Raw genomic sequence first — 9,480 nt, forward strand, 5'->3', positions numbered from 1 at the left:
ACCTATTGTTTACCGTGCTCGAAAACTGCCCCTTTACCCTATAAAAATCTCTGTATCCCCAAGCCCGGTGTGCCAGCTCACCAAAGCTGAGGTTCTGCTGGGCACCTGCAGGCGCCTGTGTCCCAATAAATCACCTCTTGCTTATTGCAGCCAGTGTTTCCTGTGATTCTCCTTGGACAGGGAATCGGGGGTCTTTTCAGTACCTCCATTTTCAGTCAGCTCTTTGTTCAGTTTGTGAATTGCTAATGTCTTTTCACTTCTCCCTGTTGGAAGTCGTGTTTTGAAGTGATTTAACTGCTTTTTAGCACCAAGTTCTCCCAAAAGGGGTGAAATAAAAATATGTGGATAACAATTTAAAGAAGACAACTGGAAAGATTTCCAAATCCCTGAAGAAAGCAAGGTTTGGACATCATTGGCTTCAATTATGAAAGCCCCCCTGTTTCTTTTGAAGGGAGAGTTCCAAGTTGTTTTTTATTTTGGTGGGTTTGATTCTTTGGGGAAACAATCAAAAATGGCCAAATAAGATATAATAGAAACTTTTAAGGATGAATTCAACTTTACATAACATTAAGTGTCCCTTTTCTCAATTAGTATTTTAAATGAAAAACTGAAGTCTTAAATTGTTCTAATCATTCAGCTCTACTGCCACCCCGTGCTATTTCACAGCATACCCACAGATATGAGGGCGCCCCAACACCCAGGACAGAGGGGCCTGTATGTGCTGCAGCTTCAGCTTAGAGAAGCTGGCGCGCTCCAGGGCCTTCCAGGTCTCTCTGGTCAGGTTGCATCCGTCAAACACAAGGTACCAAGCAGGCTCCACGACCTGTTGCCAGAAGTAATTCCAGGTTGAACGCTTGTCTGCCACATGTTCTATGAAAAAGAAAGCCCCTCCCTGGGAAAGGAAAAAAATAATAATTTAAAAACTTTTGGTTAAGGGAAAACAAATATATGATATGACTGAAGTTTCAGATTACATGGCCTTAGTAGCCATCTTCATAAAATGTCATGGCTAAATTAAAACTTAATAAGACATTATTTTGGGCAGCAGTTTCATCTTCTGTCAATTGTTTCACAGAGCTGCCAATCGAAAGCATGTAACATGTGTTTTCTGGCTGTAAAAGGAATGCCTGATGTCCAAAACGTAAAACACGGACTGCACGTCACAACTAACTAACTAAATAAATGAAAGTAGCTTGCCCAAAGTGACACAGCTTGTAATTTTGAGAATCAGACTCTGATCCCATGCAGTCTGGCTTTAAAAGTTGGCAGTATTGCCTCAGCAACATGTTCATTCTAGGATGTTTAGAAAATACAGAAAAGATGTTGAGTGAGCATGTAATCCCAGCTGCTTGGGTGACCTGGGAAGGAAGATCACAAGTTCAAGACTATCCTGAGCCAGTTAGAGAGAAAATAAAATAAAATAAAATAAGAAAAATAAAGATTGTAGTGGCAGGGCAGAGGGGCTGTGGGTGTAGTTGCCTAGAATGAATGTAGACCTTGGTTCAACCCCCAGGACATTAAAAAAATGGTTTAAGAAGAAAATCAATCTTTCACCATTTCACTAACTAAAAAACAAAATACTGTTAAGGTTTTGTGTGTACAATGAGTATAGGCTTTATATATACTAATGCACTAGTTAAAATAATAACAAAATAAAAGGGGAATCAATAGAGCAGAGCAAGTGGATTGGGGGAGTGAGGGTAGAGAATAAGGGGAGGTGCAGGGCAGTGAGATTGATCAATTATGTACATGTACAAATATGGCATAATAATCCCACTATTTTTTAAAACTTTAAAAATATTTTTTCATTTATAGATGGACACAATCAATGCCTTTCTTCATTCATTTACATATTATATATTCTTAGATACAGTGGGATTTTGGCTTTACATTCTGTGTTTTGATTGCTTTTTCTCATTTAATAGTGGTTCGCAGCATTTTTTCTTCATATTAGCTTAGACTTCTCTTCTTGTACTTCTAAATAGCTGCTCAGTATTCTTTTACACTGTGTGATAATTTGCTTAAACAGCCTCCTTTCAGTTATACTTGTTGTTATCAATAAATACTACTATAATGGATATCCTTGCATATGGATAAGCTTTTGCAAATTTGTGGCTTAGGTTAAGTTCCTTTTGGATAACTGAGTATGTATACTTTCATGTTATTAAATGATCCTATTGAAGATCTTCCAGCAGCATGAAAGAGGGTCTAATTCCCCAAACCCAAAGCAACACTACACCAAACTGAGTATAAAAATCCTTGTCTCATAACAGGTAAAAATGACATGTTAGGGGCTATAGCTCAGTGGTAGAGAACTTGCATAACGTGTGATGCACTGGGTTTGATCCTCAGCACTACATAAAAATGAATACATAAAATAAAGGTATTGCGTGCATCTACAAGTAAAAACATAAAATGATATTTAAACTGGGCACAGTGGCACATGCCTGTAATCCCAGCAGTTTGGGAGACTGAGGCAGGAGGATTGCGAGTTCAAAGCCAGCCTCACAAAAGTGAGGCAGTATGCAACTCAGTGACACCCTGTCTCTAAATAAAATACAAAGTAGGGCTGGGATGTGACTCAGTGATTGAGTGGCCCTGAGTTGAATCCCTGGTACTCTGCTCCCCCAAAATGATATCTCACTTTAGTAAGCTTTTTAAATTAATTTGAGCATTTTGATCCTGTAACTGGCTATTATAATTTATATTTCTGCTCATTGCTCATTTCTCTCTCCTTTCTACAATTAAATAAACATACTGATTTTATTGATTAGTAATGTCTTTTAACATAATGGACATTAATCCTTTGTCTATCCTCTTGGCAAATACTTTTTTCCAGTTTGTGTTTATATTTGAAATTTGTATATAGGACTTTTTTTCTCTGTAGCAGTTTTAGAATTATTTTTCATGTTTAGACTTATAAATTCTTCCCTTTATAGTTTTTAAGATTTAAAGAATTCAAACATGTCTTCTCTAGTAGTTTACTCATTACATTAGAATCCACCTGAAGTTAATAGGGCTGCCCTTGGGGATTAGGATACCACCAACTCCTCCTTCTCTCCTTCCCATCACTCACCGGCCTCAGCACTCTGCACACCTCACGGAGCATCTGTTCCTGGTTCTCCACGGAGCACAGAACCAAGGTGCAGACCACCACATCCACAGAACTGTCAGCCACCTGGTGCATGTTCTCCCCAGCAGCCACCAAGAAGTGCTCGAACTACAGGTGTCTGTTCTCTGCAATGCTCTTAAATAAGAACTTCTCAAAGTTGGGGTTGGGATCAACGCAGGTCACTCTACATCCAGGGGGATAGAACTTGAAGTTGGTCCCAGGGCTGTACCCCACCTCTAGCAGGGAGAGCTTCCTAGAGGGGCCCGCAAAGTCCTGCAGATTGCTGAAGAGCTCCTGCTTCTTGAATACCATGTTTTGATTGTACAACACAGAGGCCTTTGCCCAGAAGTAGGCAAACCATTTTTTGCATATCGAGTCCCATAAGCCGAGAAAGTTAAGCAAGTACATGGGAAGCGACAGGATTCGGACGGCCAGCTGGAGGATAAAGACAGTGAACTCCATCTCTCAGGAGAAAGAGAAAGCATTGCAACAGTTGGAGACTGGACTCCTTTTATTACAGGAGGCGGGCTCTTGGCGCATGGTCCAGAGTCAATCAGCTGCAGAGGAGGAACTGGCTTTTCTGGAAAAATGGAGCTCAAGTCAAAGCAAGATCTAGAGGCCCATTTTGCTGAATGTGCACGGAAGTTGACTTATAGCTGTTTTCGAGAAGTAGAATGAGAATGTTTCCAGCTTTTCTGCAGAAGGAAAATTTGTTACCGCTGTTGACCGGTGACGAGTTCTAGTTCTTGCTCCCCGAAGTTGAAGAATAACACCAAAGAAGCACGCCGAGGCAAGGCCAGAGTAGAGATTAGAAATTTATTAAAGGACAGAAGAAAAGACTTCTCCAGGAGGAAGAAGGGGACCCAAAAGGTGGAATCCGTGGAAGTGCAGTTGTCTCCCCTTTTTATAGTTCTTTCAGTAATGGAATGCAGGTTGGAAGGCCCGAGGGGTGGGACACAGGTGGGCCAAAGAAGTAATCTGGGCATTTCCCAGTCAAGTTTGCTCTTCATTAACATTTCTTTGGAATGGGCTATCTCCAAATCTGTTGGGGGCTGTATCCTGGGCTTCATTAACATTTCTTTGGGATGGGCTGTCTTCAAATCTGTTGGGATCTGTTCATTAACATTTCTTCCAGGTGGACTTTGGCCTAGGGCCTTTTCGGAACTTTATTAACATTCCATGAGTTGTCCTGTTTTCCCTGAGTCATTCCCAGCATGGCCTCCATTTTAGATTTCACTCTGTATTAGACCCGATTTACCTAACTACACTGACTACCTAACTTTAAATCTGGCTTCAAATTGATTACAATCCTGTCTTCCAAATATATTCCTGCTTCCCATTCTCTGGGTTGGAGATTCCTGCTAGTGTGTTGCAAGTGTCCTTTCACCCCACACTGGTGCTCCAATGTCCTTTACAAAGAAAACACAATGTGTTGGTAGAGCCAGATATAAGCACAACAAAGGAATACTGCCATTCCCCCTTCCCCCTTCTCTCCATCCCCAAATCTTTTTTTGTTTTGCTTAGGTTTTGATTTTGTTTTTTCTGTTTGTTTGTTTCCCCCCCCAGTGACCCAACTAAGTGTTTTTCTTTTGTTGGTTTGTTTTTTGTTAGTTGGTCTGTTTTGTTTCTGTTTTTGTTTTTTGATACAGATCTCCCTATTTTGCCAAGGCTATCCTCAAGCTTACCTCCTCCTGCCTCCTCCTTCAGGTTAGCTAGAACTCTAGGTATGAACCAGCCCGCCCCATCTTTAAGCCCTATTTTTGAAAAGGACTTGAGAAACCATGCTTGCCTGGTCAGTCAACAAGAATTCCCCATTTTATATTCTGGGTTGAGGCTCTAAGATGTTAATAAATTAACTCAATAGCAGAATTATTGTTAAGTTACAGTTTGGGGCTGCCCAAATTTTGAAAGACAAGTGTCAAGTCTTCCAATTGTGCTTGACTACTGCATTATTCTACTAATTGAGATAAAAATAGTCTTCTGAATGTTCATGCTTGGGAGCCTGTAGGATTTAGAAAATGATTGTAGGCAACAATATTAAGAATATTAAGAAAGCCTGGACTTAGGGTGATTATGGAACATAGAAATTAAAAAAAAAATAATGGTACCATTTACTTTTTAAAATTGGGTGATGGGACTGTTTGTTTGAATTGTTACACTCTATACATACTTTACAAATATTGTATCTAATCCATTTTTAAAAGATTTTTAGAGATGAAATTGATATGCAATAAACTACCTATTTAACTTGTACGTGTTGAATAGTTTGGACATAGTATATACCTGTGACATTGTCATTTCCGTCAGTATGAAGAAATGTGGGCTGATGAGGTAGCCCAGTGGTAGAGCTTTTGCCCAGCATGCAGAGGCCCTGGGTTCCATCCCCAGCAATGGGGCATTGAATGGTAGGGGAGGGGTGAAAGAACATCACCCCCAAGCTTGCTCCAGTTCCTTTGTGATCCCTCCCTCCTGCCTTCCTCATTCCAAGGCAATCATGTACTGTTTTCTGTCACTAGCAATTAACTTACATTTTCTATTCTTATGTAAAGTGAATCATATAATATGTGGTTTTTTTGGTTTGTTTCACTTCTATCACTGAACATAATTATTTTGAGCATTATACCAGTTGTTGTGTATGTTCACAGATTTCCATAAAGCTATAAATGTAGCTGCCACTTTGTGAAACCTTGGAGCACATTTTCAAAATTGCTTGAGTCTCTTTTCCCAGATTACAATACATCTGACAGGGAGTGAAAATCCAGAATATATAAGGAGCTGCAGAAACTTGACAGCAAAGGTAAAACCAAGCAAAATACATGAGTAAATAAAAATGGGCAATAGATGTATGTAGAATTTGCTCCAGAGAAGACATACAAATGACCAACAGACATATGAAAAAGTGCTCAACTGCAACAATCATCAGAATGCAAATCAAATCCATATAAACAAGTTATCACCTCTTTTCAGTAAGAATGATTACTATCAGAAAGACTAAGGATAACAAGTGCTGGCAAGGATTTAGAGAAAAGGTTACTCTTGCATGTTATTGGCAGAATGTAATTTCGTTCTGCCATGATGGGAAATGGTATGGAAGTTTCTTAAAAATTAAAAATAGAGGGGCTGGGGCTATAGCTCAGTGGTAGAGCATTAGCGTAGCACGTGTGAGGCACTGGGTTCAATCATCTGCACCACATAAAAATAAATAAATAAATAAATAAAGGTTCATCTACAACTAAAAAAATACATATTAAAAAAATAGAGGGGGGGGGTTCCAACATGGCGGCCGGCGAGCAGGCAGCATTTTCTATACCTCCGCAGTAATGGGATCAGAGAGACACATAAATACACTTGCATGGGACCTGCTGAGGATCTTCTAACAATATTCCACTGAAAGGAGACCTGCCGATAACTAGTAAGTCTGTGTGAGGGGTCAGTTTGTCTCAGGCGAGTGAATCTCGGCAAAGCGGATCAGGGACACAATCCAGCCGGCCGCCGCCGAACTGCAGCGAACATACGAACAGCCGAGGCCGGACTGGGCCCCGCAGGCCTGAGTCTGTGAACTGCCTCTGGCGGTTTGGCACTACGAACAACACCCCCACCCCCCCACCCCACCCCCAGCAGATTCGGAGCTGCAAACCACGACCCCCTCACCCCCACCCCCACTCCGCTCCTGTGAACAACTCCCGCCCACCGGGCTCTGCAAAGGGCCCCGCCCACACGACAAACGGACAAACGCGCCCCGACCGCCGGGCACTTCGAACAGCCCTGCCTGCACGGGGGAATCAGGAGTGGCGCGGTGCCGGAGTCCGGCTGCAGCAAAATAGCCGGGGGGGGGCAGGGGGGGACGAATAACTTGTGTACGTTGATACAGCAGGAATGGGAGCCGTTTATTGTAGGGCAACAGAGCTATTTATACATTTTGCACAGCTTATTTTAATTAGCATAAACTAGATACATCAATCAACCAATAAGGAATCTCCACACTTAATGGCTCACTTTTGTTACTTCTCAAACCACTCCCTCTGACATTTTGCCAGGCACCATCTAGACTTGTTTACGAACTCTAACATTTCTCTGGCAAAATACCAGGTGTTATTTTTGACTTATTTACAGACCTTAACAGCGCGGGACCCACCGCACGGACCTCCCGGCTACGGCTCCCACCAGAGGTAACATCTGAGGTCTCTTGCACCAGTTTCCGGGGGCGTGACTACCAGAGGGCAAGTAAATTCGCTGCAGGTCCTCAACCCCAAGCCCTACAAACTTAGGATCCCAGGGAATGGCAAACAGGGAGAGCGTGCCCAGGTGGCCATGAAAACAGGGCACACAGGAGCAGCAGACCTGGCGTGTAGCCAGTATTGTGGTGAGCATTACTGGTGAGCAGACCCGCCCAGTCCGGGAGGAAAAGCTACTGCACAGTGACAGGCTCCCGCCTACTGAGAAGAGAAGCTTAGCCCGGTGGGGGTGGGCACAGCTTCACCTAATGGAAGAATAGTGAATCCGACTCTAAGACTGCATTTATTAAATTTTTTTTTTTGGTTTGGTTTTTTTTGTTGTTGTTGTTTGTTTGTTTGTTTGTTGATGCTGTTGGGTTTTTGTTGTTGTTGTTTTTAAAAAGTGTTTTTAAAACTCATTTTATTTTATTTTATTTTTTAATTTTAATCCTCATCTCTATTATTACTATTGTTATTTTTTTTAAATTCTTTTTAGTTTTCTATTTTTTCTTTCTCTTTCTTCTCTTCCTCTGTCTTTCCATTTCTTTTCAATTCTCTCATTCCCCCTTCCTTGAATTCTACCTGGTTACTCTCATTCTCTTTGGTGAATTTCTTCCCTTCCATGCTAATACCTTTCCTCCCAAGCATCAAATAAATTTATAGGAGTAAACAGTAACTCAACAGTCAAACAGAACAAGAAGCAAAATGAGCAGTATGAAAAAGCAAGGAAGAAAAGGAGTACAAACAACACAGGACAGCCTAAATATTCAGGACGACATAGAGTCATCAGAAAAGTGGTCATATAAAGAACTCAGGGAACACCTTAGACAGATGGAATGGAACCTTAAAGAGGACACGAGACAGCAAATTCAAGCAGCGAAAGAACACATTGAGAATGAATTACATAAACAGATAAAAGAAGAAGTTAAGCATCTTTATCAGGAGATAGAGATTATAAAAAAGAATCAAACAATAATCTTAGAAATGAAGGACATTATAAACCAAATTAAAATCTCAAATGAGAGTATCACTAATAGAGTGGAGCAACTCGAAGCCAGAACGTCCGATAATGAAGACAAAATATATCAACTTGAAAAGAGTCTAGCCAACTCAGATAGGATGGTTAAAAATCACGAGAGAAACATACAAGAGATATGCGATAATATAAAAAAACCAAATTTAAGAGTCATTGGGATAGAGGAAGGGATAGAAATTGAAACCAGGGGAATGAGTAATTTACTAAATGAAATAATTACAGAAAACTTTCCAGAAATAAAAAAGGAAACAGATATACAAATTGTAGATGCATACAGGACACCGAGCATACAAAATCACAGTAGACCAATGCCAAGACACATTGTTATGAAGATATCCAATATACAGAACAAAGAGAAAATATTAAAAGCTACAAGAGAAAGGAGAAAGATTACATTCAGGCGTAAACCAATAAGGTTAACAACGGATTTTTCAACTCAGACGCTGAAAGCAAGAAGATCCTGGAACAACGTATTCCAAACACTGAAAGACAATGGATGCCAACCAAAAATCCTGTATCCGGCAAAATTAAGCTTCAGGTACGACAACGAAATAAAAATCTTTCACGATAAACAAAAACTAAAAGAATTTGCAGCCAGAAAACCAGCATTGCAAAGCATCTTGAGCAAAACACTACACGAGGAAGAAATGAAAAACAATAACCAAAACCATCAGTGGGAAGTGCCTCAGTAAAGACAGATGGAGGGGGAAAAGCAAATCATGGAGAAACAAACTAAACTGGAAAAAAAAAGAAACAGATAAATAATCAAACATGGCTGGAAGTACAAACCATATATCAATAGTAAATCTAAACATTAATGGTTTAAACACTCCAATAAAGCGACATAGGCTGGTAACATGGATTAAAAAAAACAAATCCAACAATATGCTGCCTCCAGGAGACACACCTGACTGGAAAAGACATACACAGGCTGAAGGTGAAAGGTTGGGAAAAAATATACCACGCACACGGTCCTCGCAAGCAAGCAGGGGTGGCCATCCTCATATCGAATAAAATCGACTTCAAGACTAAATTAATCCAAAGGGATAAGGAAGGACATTATATACTGTTAAAAGGAACCATTAAACAACAAGATATAACAATTATCAATATTTATG

General features: G+C 40.5%; 1 pseudogene; it reads right to left on the reverse strand.

The window, feature by feature from the left end:
* Positions 1 to 579: 579 nt before the first annotated feature.
* Positions 580 to 3,574, reverse strand: LOC144255152 (thiol S-methyltransferase TMT1A-like; annotated as a pseudogene).
* Between the last annotated feature and the right edge of the window lie 5,906 nt (positions 3,575 to 9,480).

This window comes from Urocitellus parryii, chromosome 5, assembly GCF_045843805.1.
Source record: "Urocitellus parryii isolate mUroPar1 chromosome 5, mUroPar1.hap1, whole genome shotgun sequence".
NCBI lineage: Eukaryota > Metazoa > Chordata > Mammalia > Rodentia > Sciuridae > Urocitellus > Urocitellus parryii.